The sequence below is a fragment of the Lactuca serriola genome, chromosome 6 (assembly GCF_051521515.1).
Source record: "Lactuca serriola cultivar US96UC23 chromosome 6, Lser_US96UC23_V15, whole genome shotgun sequence".
Lineage (NCBI taxonomy): Eukaryota > Viridiplantae > Streptophyta > Magnoliopsida > Asterales > Asteraceae > Lactuca > Lactuca serriola.
This window is the reverse complement of record NC_136413.1, coordinates 18,816,465-18,831,841: the sequence shown is the minus strand read 5'-3', so window position 1 is coordinate 18,831,841 and position 15,377 is coordinate 18,816,465. Positions and strand designations below refer to the sequence as shown.

Below are 15,377 nucleotides of genomic sequence, written 5' to 3'. Positions count from 1 at the left end.
GAATTTTTTTTTCTATGCATAAGATATGAAATTTGTAGAAAGTTGTTGATTTTGATCATGCTATTTTTATTTAGGATTATGTTGATTTTGAGGAGAATACTATGGTTACTCCAGACGTCCAAGGTGGGAGAATTGATAGATAAAACATACAAGGCATAGAATGGGGTCCAGAAGCCATGCAATATATGCCTGTTTTGCGTGATCAGATTGCAAATCAACTACTTTCACCTACTTTACATTAAATTATTATGTTATTTTAAATTTCATTATGTTTTTATTTGGATATTAAATGATTTATGTTTCATTTACATTTTGTATGACAATTTTTATTTGAATTTTTAAATGACTTGTGTGTAATTCATATTTTGTATGACAATTTGTATGTTTTTATAATTATTCAGCAAGTTCATCCATAACTATATACAACAGCAGGGTAAAATGGTCATTTTTCATCAGTCAGCACATTCAGTCAGATCTATAGTCAAACAACATGATTTCTTACTCAGTCAGAAGTTCTTACCCAGACAGACATTTCTCAGTCAGCACTTTCTCAGTCAGCATGTATCAAACGGGGCCTAAGTCCCTTCCTCCAGTCCTTTACCACCCCCTTGACAACTAAGAGAAACCCTAATCGCTATTAACCTTGTTCTTGAGTGATTGTGAGGCTTAAAGAGTTATTTTGGTGCTTTGTGTGAAGAAGGTGTGAAGTATAAGAAGCTTGGAGCAAAAAGGAGCTTGTGGATCTCACTCTACTTCATCTTGGCATCATTTTGAAGGAAACAAGTCGTTACCTTGGTTTATCTTTATCTAAATCTCTTCATGTTTGGGTTTAGGGCTATCTTTAGCACATTTGGGAGTCATTTCGAGAATTAGGGCAAGATCTGAAGTTGTAACTTCAGATCTGGACCCCCCTTGGTCCCTATAGCTATAAGGTTATGAGATTTGGCAAGCTTGGGCATTTTCCTTTTAGTTAACATTTTCCTTAGTCTAGTTTTGGCATTTAGGACCATGCATGTACGCAAAGTTTGCAACTTTACATGGAAACCATGTCCTAGGAGGTTGGATCTGCAATATGGAGCTTTTGGGTGGCTTAAAAACATCTGTATGAGTGATGGACTGCATGAAATCGATGAGTCGCTTAGCTGAATCGGTGAGTCGGTCGAAGGTTTCCCGTATTTGCTTCTGCATGAACTCGACAAGTCACTAAGAGGACTCGACGAGTCAGTTAGGGTTTCCCCCGACATCTGGACACGCATGGACTCAACGAGTAGGTTGGGAACTTGGCGAGTCAGTTAGGGTTTTTTGACTTTCTGAGTTCTTAAGGAACTCGATGAGTTGCTAGCTGCACTCGACGAGTTGGGTCAACATGTACCGTTGACTTTGACTTTGACCAAGGGTTGACCAGTTTGACTTCTGGGGGTATTATAGTAAATAAGAAATTTATGGAAATGGTCTTATGGTAAATATAGGTTGTAACATCCTGTTTTGGATCGTCCATGATTAGGGTTCGTGGGCTGCAACCCGGGCATGAGGAAGTCTCGGGGTTGCGACGAGTTACTAGAAGCGTAGGGCATATCGTCACCTTTCCGTCGATATGAGGTACATTGGAATCGAGAGAGCAATGGAAGTTTGAAGTTTTGGATGGAATAATCACATATTTGAGAAAGGTGGCAGCTGAGTACGTTGGGCGTACGTGTGTGTACGCTTAGCGTACTCATGTGTGTGACTTTTAAGCGGAGCCACCTAATACGCTGGGCGTACTAGACTCAAAATGAGAAACCATAATTGAGGGGTGTCTCTATATAAAGAATGAGATGGACTCATTTATGGCCACCATCCTCAATCAATAAACCCTCTCAAACCTCGTTCTTAAGCTTGTGTGTGTCTATTTGCGAGCCTTAAGTGATTTTGTGTGTTCTTGGAGTAAAGAAGGAGCTTTGGAGAAGAAGGAGTGGAAGTCCAGGACTTGGATCTGAGCATATCTGAGCTGGGAGCTTCATCATGAGGTATAAAGCTCCAAGCTTTCTCACTCTTTTGTTTTGAGCTTCATATTAGAGTGTTTCAGGGTTTTTGTCCCAAAGTTGGAGACTTTATGAGTTATTGAGCTCCAAGGACTATGAACAACCCCATTTGAGTGTATTTAGTGGTGTTGTGTCAAAAAAACCAAGCCTTGGATGTTGGAATCAAACCATGCATGAGTTATGAGCATTTTGAGTTAAGAGAGTGAGTGTTTTGGGTGTTTGTGACCATATCAGCCATGCAAAGGCTTAAAGTCATTGACTTTATGGATTAAGGGCTATTAGGGAATCCAAATCTATGATTTGAGTCAAGGTCTTAACTTATTAAGACCAAATGAGTAGAAAGAGTGAATCTGGAGAGTACGTTAAGCGTAATTCCAGTAAGCCCCATGTACTGCCCCAATATCCCTGATGACCAATCTGGATTCATGAGTACGTTGAGCGTACCAAGGGAGGTACGCCCCGCGTAACCTCACTGTGGACGTTTGGGCTAAGTCTCATTTTTGGGCCTGAAGTTTGAGCTTGTTGCAATAGAGTTTTGGACCATAGGATTATATATATATATATATATATATATATATATATATATATATATATAGAGAGAGAGAGAGAGAGAGAGAGAGGATCAAATGAGAACATTTAAAAGGTTGAGAACACGAAAACAGTTGTAGATCAATCATTCATAAGGGTGTTAAAGGAATTTTACAATGTAATTAAATATGTATAATTAATTATTTCCTACAATCATGGGATGTTATCTAATTAATTGATTTTTTTTACCAAAATATTATAAATAAATTCAAATATATTTTTAACCAGTCAGATTATTAAAAAAAAAACGTTTTTACCATTATTAAAAAATGTGTTTTATTTTTTATTTTTTTACCAATATATCAAAAAGATTGATGAATTAATCATTTCAACCGAATATGTGTAATCATACAAAAATAAAAACATATTTGTAGTCATATATGAATCTGTTGTAATCGTGAATGAATAGATGAATTAAGTTATAATAATAAACGTTTATAACACAATTTATAGAGAAAAATTACAATACGACTATAATCATAAATAAATAAAAATATTGGATATTTATATCTAGATTACACATCTATTCATAAATAATAACACAAAAAGTTACAATGTAATACATATATATTTTTCTATAATCACATTTGAATACAACATAAACAGAAATTATAATAAAAATAATCAATTATTATTATTATTATATAATCATAAATGAATAAGACGAGATCTTTTCTACTTTGTATTGTTTGGTTATAAATTAACGCTCCAACATTCCGTTTGAAGAAGCATCTCGATTTCCTCTACACACTCTCAAATAAGAAAAATAAATACAATTAACAATCAACTAAATGAAAAAGATTTAGAAAACACATATGATGTCAAATATTACATGAAGAGACATGAACAAAATATAAAATACATATGAAATCCTATAATTATAATTATATTCATAAATGAATATATATAATTAATCACAAATGCATACACTTCCAATCATAATGAATACCACTCTAATCATAAATAAATATCATAGTTGCCGATCCCATGATTTATTTTGCTTTTTACTGTTTCTATTATAGCCTTAACATGTTTAATTTGGAGTTGAAACATTAATTCCATTGATTCAAAAGATTCCAGAACGGAGACGCATGCAAGGAAGCAATAAGAAGTAAGCCTTGAGCTTGAGATATCTAACCCTACGTATGTGTTTTGGGTTTTTGAGATTAAGAAGCTTTTAATTTTTGAGATTTGAGATACCTGATTATATTGGAGTGTCAAGTGGGGTTTACTGCATGGGATAAATAAAATTATCTATTTTATGAAAAGACACTACTGAGATTCATGATTGATGATTTGATTCACACAACCAACATAGTTAGTCCATTAAGTTTCATAATTTACAAATACGGTGACAGAAGCAGTATGATTGTAACGACCCAATTTTCACGACCAAAAATTTTGTTTTAAAACATTACTTTAGAAAATATTAAAAACTAAAAACATTGTTTGATCAAACCATAACACAAAGTGAACCATGTCTAAAAGCCAATTCATACACTCAATCAAAATATCAGAGTACAAATCCCAGTGAAGCTCGTAAATGCGGAAACCGGAGAGTGTGTGTGTGTGTGACATGCTGCTACCGCGCCGACTCCTTTCCCCTAGCCGAGGAGGTACCTGAAACCAAAACTCAAACCGTAAGCACAAAGCTTAGTGAGTTCCCCCATCGTACCACATACCATACAAACACGTAACATACATACTGCCAGGCTATTATGGGGTGCCTGACTACCCGGTACGGCCGTTCTGGGGTGCCGTCCTACTCGTGTCAAGCCATTCTGGGGTGCTGACTACCCATGTCAAGCCATTCTGGGGTGCTGACTACCCATGTCAAGCCATTCTGGGGTGCTGACTACCCGTCGGTCCTAACAACCGACCACAGGGACTGGTCCCCTCATACTACCTCTATCGCATATATCATAACAAGACAGCATGCAAACATATCATCACATTCTGTCAGACGTATCTGGGGTGTCTGACTACCCTTCGGTCCTAACAACCGAACTCGACGACTATCACATACAACATATCATGCTAGCATATAACATATCAGGTAGTAGTAAACCTAGATGATATCACAAAGACAATCATCTATCATACGTCTCCTACTGGTGGGTCGGCATTGTGGCCTTAGACCCACCGCTACTGGACGGTAACTCACCTCGAAGTAGCTGCTGATCTGATCGGGAACTGACTGCCTACTGCTACTGCTGCTGCTCCGGAAATCCTCCGGCTGCAATTCCCACAACATACTCAATCAAACACTGCTCACTAACCTTTGGGTAAAATGACCATTTTACCCCTGACCATGCCCTAAGTCAAAGTCAGAGTCGACTTTCAGTTGACCCGACTCGCCGATTTGGCTTTCCAACTCGCCGAGTCACCACCCAAACGATTGACCTGGATCCCGTTCCTACTCGTCGAGTTAGGCGACGAATCGACGAGTTCTCCTTCTAAACTGATATTCAAGTCCTTCATCCTACTCGCCGAGTTGTATGAACAACTCGTCGAGTTCATCTTCATCCGATGAACACTTATGCTGCGACTCGCCGAGTTGTATGAACAACTCGTCGAGTCTGTTCTTGATCTAAGGAGATTGCCTTGAACTCGCCGAGTCAGGGCATTGACTCGCCGAGTACCTCCATAGATGAGATCAGCTTCCGACTCACTGAGTCACACCCCGTGACTCACTGCTCACTCGACACTACGAAAAGGGGACAAACTCGGAGACTCGCGAACAGACTCGCCGAGTCACATGAACGACTCGCCGAGTCGTTGCCATGCACCCACTAAATACACAGATTTGCTCGATTCCAGTCCATGCCATTCACAGATATGGACTTCTAGGACACGAATAACACGTAAAATTTCCAACTTTACGTGTGGATATTCACCAATATGGATTTTAGGGCTCAAAATGCCTCAAAAGGGTAGATCTAGGGTGAACAAGCAACATGGGGCCATAAAGCTAACAGATCTGAGCTCCTGGAGCTCAATCTTGCCTAGATCCAGAGACCAAACATCTTATTACGACATATAATGCACATACAAGCTTGGGGATTTGTCCAAGAATGACCTAAACGAAGTACTAAGCATAGAATCATGGGGAAAACAGGTTATACCTCAAAGGAACTGCTGGAAGAACACAATAATGCCTGGATGGCTTCCCTTCTTCTGGATCTACTTCCTTTCTTCTTCAAAACCTTCAAAAGCACACAACAAAGCTTCAACTCTTCAAAGAACAAGCATAAACGAGGGTTGGGAGCTATGGGGAGAGAATGGGGGCTGGCCTGGGGCGGAGGTGTTGCTTAAATAGGGTGCAAACCCCTGAAACTTAGGGTTTCATCCAATAGCTGTGACTCGCCGAGTCCAGGATATGGACTCGCCGAGTCGACAACTTAAACGTGTCCCGGGTCCCGCATCTACTCGGCGAGTCGGACCTGTGACTCGCCGAGTCCAAGGCTAAAAGAAGAGAAATACTCAAATAAGATTTACGTGCCAGGAATCGGGTGCTACAATGATGAGGATAAAGAAATAGAAAATTTGTGAAGACATACGAATTTTTTGTCAAGGCAGGTTGAAATTTGAAAGATAAGGGAAAAGACAAAGATTAGGGTTTTGAAGATAGTTTGAGGAGAGCACGTTAGCGATGGATTACAAACACAAATACAAATGGAAATCAGGTTCTACAAACTGAAATTGAAACTGATTCTGAAAAAAAAATGCAAATTGGTATACCTGAAAAACGAAACGCAAGCTGAAATTGCTATCGATTCTCGTAGGAATGGTAGCGGTGTGGGGTGTCTTAATCGGGATTTTTGCCGGATATGGTGAGAACGTCGGCGATGATTCGGTGGCTACGGATTGGGGATGACGGCGGGTTATGGGGAGTGAATATCTTGATACAGGGTTTAACAATCGACAATAAGCAGTAATATGGGTCGAGCGGAGTGAATAACTAGGTTTATATAGAGAGAGATTGAAAGATTTTAGGAGTTGTTTAAAATAAGGGAATGATTAATTACCATGATACCCTTTTCTTATTTTTAATTCAAATTATTTGAATTTAAACATTTTAATAATAAAAAAAATTTCTAATTAATTATAGCCTTAAATCTAAGATAATAGATGGATGAGATATGTTCTTGCGTTGTCAACCTTTTTTCATTAAAGCATAAACCATTATTTATATTTTCTTTAAATATATCCAATAACTTGTTATGTTTTCAAATATATTATAAACTAGACGAATTCTCGCGCGTTGCGCGGAGAAGATTAAAAATATATTGTTAAAATATTGAAAAATATATGTTTAAAATAGTTATGTTATTGACATTAACTTTGAGATAATATTTTTACACTAATTTATATATATATATATATATATATATATATATAATCTCAATTATTTTGAACAATAATATTCATTGACATCAACCCACATTCCTCATGAATATAATTAAATATAATTATCTATTAATATTATTTTTAACAATTATTATTATCGATTAATTATATTTTTACCTATGCGATCATCTTCTAATTTCAATAATGAGGTTCATTTAAAATACAATTTATTTATAACTAAATGTAATTTATAATTTGATGTTATTATCATTTAAAATTGTCATTCATTAATTTTAAACGAATTATTATTAATAATAAGTTAAAGAAGACTTTTAAGAAACACTTAATATTATTATTAAAATGTGAAACATACACTAAATAATAAAGTGATACGATAGACAATTTTCATTTCAAAAGAGACTTGCATGGATAATATTACATATCCATGTAATTTGATTTTATTATTTATAAATATTGCTTATTAATTTTAAAACCACTTGTTATTATTAATAAGTGAAAGAAACTTTTAAAAAGCACTTATTATTATAATTAAAATGTTAAACATATACTAAAATATAAAGTGATAAGATAGATAATTTGCATTTAAAAAAATGCTTACATGGATAATATGAATAATATGACATATCCATGATTTTTAATTAATTATTGTTTTGAAGCAACATGAACATACAAACATATATACAATACTTAATTAAATATTATATACATCATCTCCCATAACATATGATCGATAACATGAATCTAATCTAATCTAATTTACATTAAATTTTCAACCACAACATACAATGATATTCTTAAAAGAATACTTAAATCAAGAAATACAAAAAAGAGTTAGCATATAACAAACTTACAAATTAAAAACTTCAATATAATAACATAGCTCGAAAAATTGTTCAAAGCCCTCAAACCAAGATAAAAAACTTTAAACTTGTTTTCTTTATGAATTTTGTATGTGATTTGTATTTGTGTGTCTACTCAAAAATATTAAACTTTTTATAGTAGAGTATCCATTAAATGTTTATTAAATAGTTTATATAAGTTATAAAACCTTTGAATTGTTAATCATTATTAAGAGACTTTTGAGTGGTATTCATTAAAATAAGAAGTTTCAAATGAATGAGTGTTTGCAAAATTTTATGGGGGTTTCAAATGCATGATATTTAAGGAAAAATGATAGCTTTATAAGTATGTATGAGATCGTTTACCTATAAACAATATGGAAATAGGACAAAGAACTTATTGTATTAGTTATCAAATTTGTAGATTTAACGAAAATACAGGGACCCTTTTAGTAAACTTGGATGACTATACACGGCCCATTCCACATTTTGGGCTTAAACTGGAACTTCGATTCCCATCGCCTCCATTTTTAGGGTTTTTGAACCACCAATCACAAGCCATAGTCTTTATATATTCCAGTTACAACACAAGCAGATCATAAAGTAGTTTCATCTGCCGCTGATTTTCGTTTTCTCTGATCAATTCTCAGTTATCTTATTAGTGTAAGAGCATCCTACGAATTCTTCTAAACAAATACTTGTTTTCTACTCTATGATTTTCGTTTTTACGGCTCTATCATCAGAGTCAACAGCAGGCGCCGATTTGTTGGCGACTTGACTGCCGCTTAGAGCCTAGATTCAATTCCGGTTGAAGATCCATGAAATTTTCTGTTAATTTTTTCAAGACACAATTAATCGGATATATATATTTTTTTTAAAATTTCGTATTCCATGAAAGTTTTTAAGGATTCATTAGTCTCTAAATTAGGATGGATGTTATTAGAAAGGCATACTCAGACACAGGGGCTTTGTTGAAACTTGAAAACAAGCCGCCTTTTGCACGGTGCCAATAAGTTGCTACTTAACACGATTGGAGGAAGGTGTTTTTGCACATCTTCCTTCAAATTACAAGTAGCTACATCCACTTCTTATTGAGTTCCACTAATTTTTGTATAAAAGCCTAAATCTAAACATATTTTTACCCCACATTTAGGTATAATTGGATTAGATTTTGATCTATTTATGTGTTTTAGATTTTTGAAAATTGTCTACTTTATTGAATATTATGGAATGCAGTGATGAGAAAGCTAACATGTAAGTAGAAACTCAACTTTGTGTTGAATTTCTTCAATGAAATATTTTTGTTACGCTTGGCTTCTGAGCATTCGCCTTAATGGTTACATCGATACAACACTCCACTCTCTAACTTGCGATTTCCAATTGTTTAGGTTTCCAACTTTGCACTATATCGACGAATTACAAAAAATTGGGGCGAAGAATTAGGGTTTCGTAAAATCCAATGATAAATCGTCATGTATTGAGCCATTTCCGGCATCACAACGGTCGAGCCTTCCATCACCGGAAGGAACCTGTTGGCCGGAGATGGCGTTGTCACATCCTATCGCCTTGGGGAGCTGGTTATGCTATTACCTCTTGGGATTGGCCGTGAGAAAAACATTCTCTAATATTTCATACATTGCTATCTAAATTGATAGCATTTGGGCTATTTGAATTTAAATTAGTTAAAATTGATTAAATTAAAACCAAAAAACCTAAGTTGATCATAACTACTTAAACATAACGAATATACATATGTTATAGGAGACCAACACTTTAAATGTTCGTAGTCTTGACATTGACCTCCAAATGGAAAAACATATCGATTGGTTACGAGTTCTGAAGATTTTAAAACATTTGTGATCGCAAATGTATATCTGTTCAACTGTAACAAATGTACATGGAATACCAAATTAAGTATACATGTTTTGGAATAAAACTTTGTCTTAACTTGTTATTTTATGTGAACAGAAAAATGACCTAAAAGGTTAATAAAGTTTTCAAAATGTTGTTTTTTTAGTGCAAAAAATATCATTAAAAATATATCATTTTTATATAGAATACAAAGTATACATTTTAGTATAAAAAACTATTGTAGTTCCTAAAATGTTCAAAAAAATATCGTTGTTTTTTAGAGTTTCTTTTGTTAACTTTGTTGTTTTTGGATTATGCAAATCCGATATTGTTTACTGTCAGACACATATTCTTTTATGTATGTTGATTATAAATCCTCATCAATTTAGCCATATGATAAGTGTACCTAATCGTCTCTCAATGGTCATGTAGAATTAAATGTAACTCATATTCTCTACGGCCTCATTTTGGAATTCTCATGACATTCTTATGACATTTGTTTCACTTTTGTGTTTCTTTTATGCCGCGACACTAATGAACAACTAACATTGATGTATAATAATTTTATATATGTATATATGTTTTAGGTTTGAGGCATATCATGCGATCTGCAAGCAATAATGTTTTAGGTTTGAGGCATACCACTTCTCATGTTACTATAAGAATGATCGTGTGAGGGAATGAAAGAGATTGTATCATTGTTGTGAACTGATATGACGGTGCATGATCTCCGATAATTGTGTTCTACATAATCTGATAAGTTATCAAAAAGTGTTGTATTTTTTTGAACATTTTGGAAATTTTGTTACACTTTTATGTCATTTTTCTGTTTATCTAAAGTAACCGATTACTATAAGGTTTTATTTGAACATATGAGTATTTCGTTGGTATTTTGTGTACAAATAGTAATTTTAATGGTATTTTTTTGTACTAGAAAAATAACAATGTTATGTTTTAAACATTAAATAACCGTAACATAATAGTTACCTGCAATGGTTGTTTCAATGGTATTTTGTGCACAAAAAATTTAATTGACTTTTTTGTATACTTTTGAAATTCCATTACATTTTTAAGTAATTTTCCCTTTATATTTTTATAAATATAAATATAGTAGTTTTTAATTGAAATAATCTAAAGAGAATAGTTGAAAAAGAATTAGGGCTTGCTTTTTCAATTTACATCTATGAGGGATGCTTCCTCTATCTCATGTATACATGGATATAAAAATAGTCAAAATAAGATTACGACGTGAATGATTATTTTAAATGGGAAAAACAGAGAATAGTACAAATAAAACTTGTTTAAGAGAATTATTTGCTTACTACTACAATTGATATAATGTTTGATGATAATTTTAGTATTTTGTTGCTATTAGGATTATGGAACCTATAATTGTAAATAAAAGTGATTGCCGACTTTATTAAACAAATTTGCAAAGAATATAATTTCCGTACCAGTCCATTTGTTTAATCTGGAAGTGAGTCAAGTGACCGCATTTTGATGTAACAGAAGAAGGTCCAGGGTTGATTTCCAATCCAATGGACAAAACCCTTGAATATTTATTAAAAACTAACAAAATGTCATTTTAGGCTTTTTAGCAACACGTTATGCCATGGTGTTGAAACGTTGAATTACAAAAAAGGCCAGGTAGAAGTGATGATTTACAAAAATTTACCTTATCTATCAAACATAAACGTGTAATTTTGATACAATACCTATGATAAAGTTGTCTGTTTTAAAAAAACTATTATTCATTGTAGCCACTAATTTCCCCACACGAAGACTAAAAAGTTGTTAAATAGGCTCAGAAGCTATTAACTCGGCTCTAAAATTTAAGATTTCTCTTACGTTTAATTGAGATTAAAAAACTTAAATCTTTTTTATTATATGCTCAAAGGTTGAAGTTAGACCTTAATTTTATGCCCTTGTAAGAGTGAAAACCTGAGGTCCTTTTAGTATTTTTTCAAAGTATTAAGGTAAAAGTGCAAAAACACTCGTATAGTTTCCCATATATGCTTAATCAAATCAATACGTACATTGTGATGTGTTTCATGATTTTGTATTTTCTGTTAGGTACAAAGTTCTCAATTAGATGACTTGTGAATGCTTGGCTTGAGAAGACCCACTTGCATATGTGGTTACTAAAGCCTTGTGACATATGTGTGTGTCTGTGTGTGTGTGTGTGTGTGTGTGTGAGAGAGAGAGAGAGAGAGAGAGAGAGAGAGACTAGTTGTAACACCTTTATAAATAATGGTTTGCATATCACTATTAGAGTGTGCTTGAGAGATGTAACATTAAGAGTCTGAGTGTGTGTTAATTATGTAGATTTAGATATAGATCATTTTCTATAACACCTATCATAATCAAATACATCTATTAGACACCCAAATCACCAAGTTCATCGTGTTCTTTACAATTCCGCATGTCAAATCAAATGTTAATAACACTACAATTGGTATCAAAGTGGGTCTTTGAAGATCAAAGTAATTTTTGAAGAAACGGTTCTCGATTTGACAACAATCAACACAATGTGAACGATCTATGGCGAGTCTTTCAATAATCTCTCAGAATCGTGCTTTTGTTATTGATTTTTGATCACTTTGACTCGTTTGGATCAAATTTGTTTCAAGCCCAATTGTGATGATCCAATACTTTTCTTTTCATTGATCTAGCCCAATCCAAATTTTCTTTGATGTGTAACAACCCAAAAATTTCGACAAATTTATACCTTTCAAAAGTGACCCATTTATTAATAAAAGTGTTTACAAACTATTATTTCCAAAACGTTATTTAAAATTGGAGTCTTCCAAGATCCAATCAGTTGTAATACCAAGGATGTGTACGATCACCCCTTCGCCCTGCCACTGTCCACTGAGGTACCTGACACCATAAACCAAACTGTAAGCATGAAGCTTAGTGAGTTCCCTCAAAATACCACCACACAAACATATAACCTAACAAACAAAAACATGCATACAGAGCCTTCAGCCTGACTGGAACGCCCCAACCTATAATCCATATGGTACGCTCACAGAGCCTTCGGCCTGACTAAAACTCCCCACCGGCCTACAATCTATCTGGTAAGCTCACAGAACCTTCAACATAACTGGTACACCTCATCGGGCCTTCAACCTATCTGGAACGTTCTTTGGGCCTCCGACCTGACTGGTATGCACCTCTGGTCTGCAGTTTATCCGGGATGTCCTGGGTCTCTTGGCCTTCAGCACATAGCAGGACCGACTCAACCCAACCACACACAATATGTCAACATATACATATCTAAAACACATATAACCCCAGTAAACCATAACAACATATCGATATAAACATTACCGGGTTTGTTGAATGATATCACAAAGCAGTACAATGTCAACCTACTCACACCACATTGACATATACACAACTAAACATATAACAAGTCAATAAACAATCAGGCAGATCTTACAGATCAATAAGCATAACATCATCCTATATACAAGGATACAGATCTAACATATCACTACAGAATACCAACATGCGATAAACGAGGATACAATCCAATGGGCCGACCTTGGTGCCTTCGACCCAAAACTACAGCAAGGAAGACTCACCTACCAAACCGGACAAAAGCTGATGAGGTCCCAACTCTGAATCCCATCACTCAAACCAATACCTACTCCAACCACAAGACCAAACACAATCAAACTCTCCAAAATACCCTCAAGGTCCAACTTGATCAAAGTCAAAGTCAAGTGGTCAAGGCCCAAAAGTCAATATCTCTTCCCATCGGAGTATGCCCAACGTACTTTGATGTTGACCAAAAGCATGGCGCTGACCGTGTGCACGCAACGTAAAGCATGCACATCCCAATCCTAAAACTCCATTAAGAGCTTATTCCATTAGGTTTTTACATCCAAAACTCGTATCCAAGCCCAAAATGATGTCATAAGTCATAAAGTTTCCAACTTTATGACTTCACATGGATATAAAGTACTTAATTAATGTCCAAAACCGTAAGTTCTTAACCCAATAATACATCATAACTCTTGCATGAAAGGGATAGAAGGGACGATATCACATTTTTATAATACATAATAGCTTTATAATAGATAAAGTTGCCAAATTTATCCATTAGAATGGTCCTAAGAAACAAGATCTAGTCTTTAAGTCTCAAAGGGATCCAAAAGTTCATCTTTTTTCAACTTAACCCATTAAGTACAACTCTCCAACTTTCAGATATGAATCAAAATGATATTTAGATGGATAAAGTTTCCAACTTAATCCATAAAAAAGTCAAAAAATTTCAAGATCTTAAATTTATGCACTAAAATTACCAAAAGCTCATAACATCCAAAATTATTTAGATTTAACAAATGCATCATCAAGATTCAAACTTTATACCTCTAGAAGATAGATCAAGGTGAACAAAGTCCAGATCTACAAGATCCGATGGAACCAACACTTCTCCAAGAAGTTCCTTCTTCTCCAAGGTGCGCCATACATACTCCAAAGGACTCAAAAACACCTTCTTTTAGCACACAAGGCTCAACTAGGGTTAGGGTTTTATGGAAGGTGTGTTGGAGGGTTGGAGGCTAAGAATTGAGTGGGTTTGGGGGAGTTAAGGAGCTTAAATAGGGCTCAAACCACGAAAATAGGGTTTGGGTACTAACTGCGTATGCCCAACATATTTCTGGTATACCCAACGTACTCAGGGTGCCTCAGTACGCCCAACGTACTCAGCATAACCCAAAACTGACTAAACTTCAAACGGGCGTAACTTCTTTGTTCTAACTCCGATTTTGACGTTTTTTATATCCACTGAAAGGTAACGAGAAGCTCTACACTTCTATCAAATCGTACTTGCCTTAAAACTTTCCGAACAAAAATCCAGAATTCATAAAATCCCGAACTGACACTTTACCGAAATACCCCTTGGCGCCAAAACACATACCAAACTCCCGAATCATCCAAATTACATTACCCACACCCAAATGGGTCTAAATATCTTTTATCAAGGGCCCTAAGCCTGATGATACTCGGTCTTCGGGTCACCACCCCCACATAAGAAACGATTTGGAACAGGGCGTTACAACTTTCCCCACTTAAATTAGATTCCGTCCTCGAAATCACTCCTTACCACCTTCCTGAGAACCAACGTTCCTAACAAAACCTTCTACTGCTGAACAAATCACTAAACCCATAATTGTCGATCCAATATGATACTTCTAGAATTCGGAAGACCCATAACTTGTATGACCTCACACAGGTAGAACCATTCTGAAACACAATCACAAGGGTCTCCTCTTACCATCAGAATTGAAACATCCTTTTGACCCCGAACCTTCCAACTGATAACCTGACATAAAAATTCCTAAATCCATAACTTGTTGAGATACATATTTTTCACTTATACACTAATGATTCCCGATACAAATCTCAACCAAGAGCCAACTCGGTACATAACCCATAACCCGAGATCCAAAGAATTACACTTGTGTTTTACCCGAACTCTTCTGATTCACGACAACCATTCCCTAAACCGGGATATAAAATCCCCAAACCACTGCCGAGACTTCCACTCTTGCACCTGGTCATGTCACCAGGTTCCTGAGAGTCCAACAGATAAGGCTATTGTCTAGCCTATGCACCACTCTATGCCACTCCCTAGCCATATAATCATCCTACTAAAACCATAATCCAATTCCTTGACCTAACCGGTCTCTACTAG

The 15,377-nt window shown here is 35.2% G+C and overlaps 1 long non-coding RNA gene and 1 other non-coding gene across 2 annotated transcripts; both read left to right on the top strand.

Annotated features, from left to right (window-relative positions):
* The first annotated feature begins 8,339 nt into the window (after positions 1 to 8,339).
* Positions 8,340 to 10,539, top strand: LOC145059077 (uncharacterized). The gene is made up of 2 exons (XR_013686620.1): positions 8,340 to 8,482; positions 9,208 to 10,539. It is a non-coding gene; the product is annotated as an uncharacterized LOC145059077 (long non-coding RNA).
* Positions 9,049 to 9,145, top strand: LOC145060651 (small nucleolar RNA R24). The gene has a single exon (XR_013686866.1). It is a non-coding gene; the product is annotated as a small nucleolar RNA R24 (small nucleolar RNA).
* Positions 10,540 to 15,377: the final 4,838 nt, after the last annotated feature.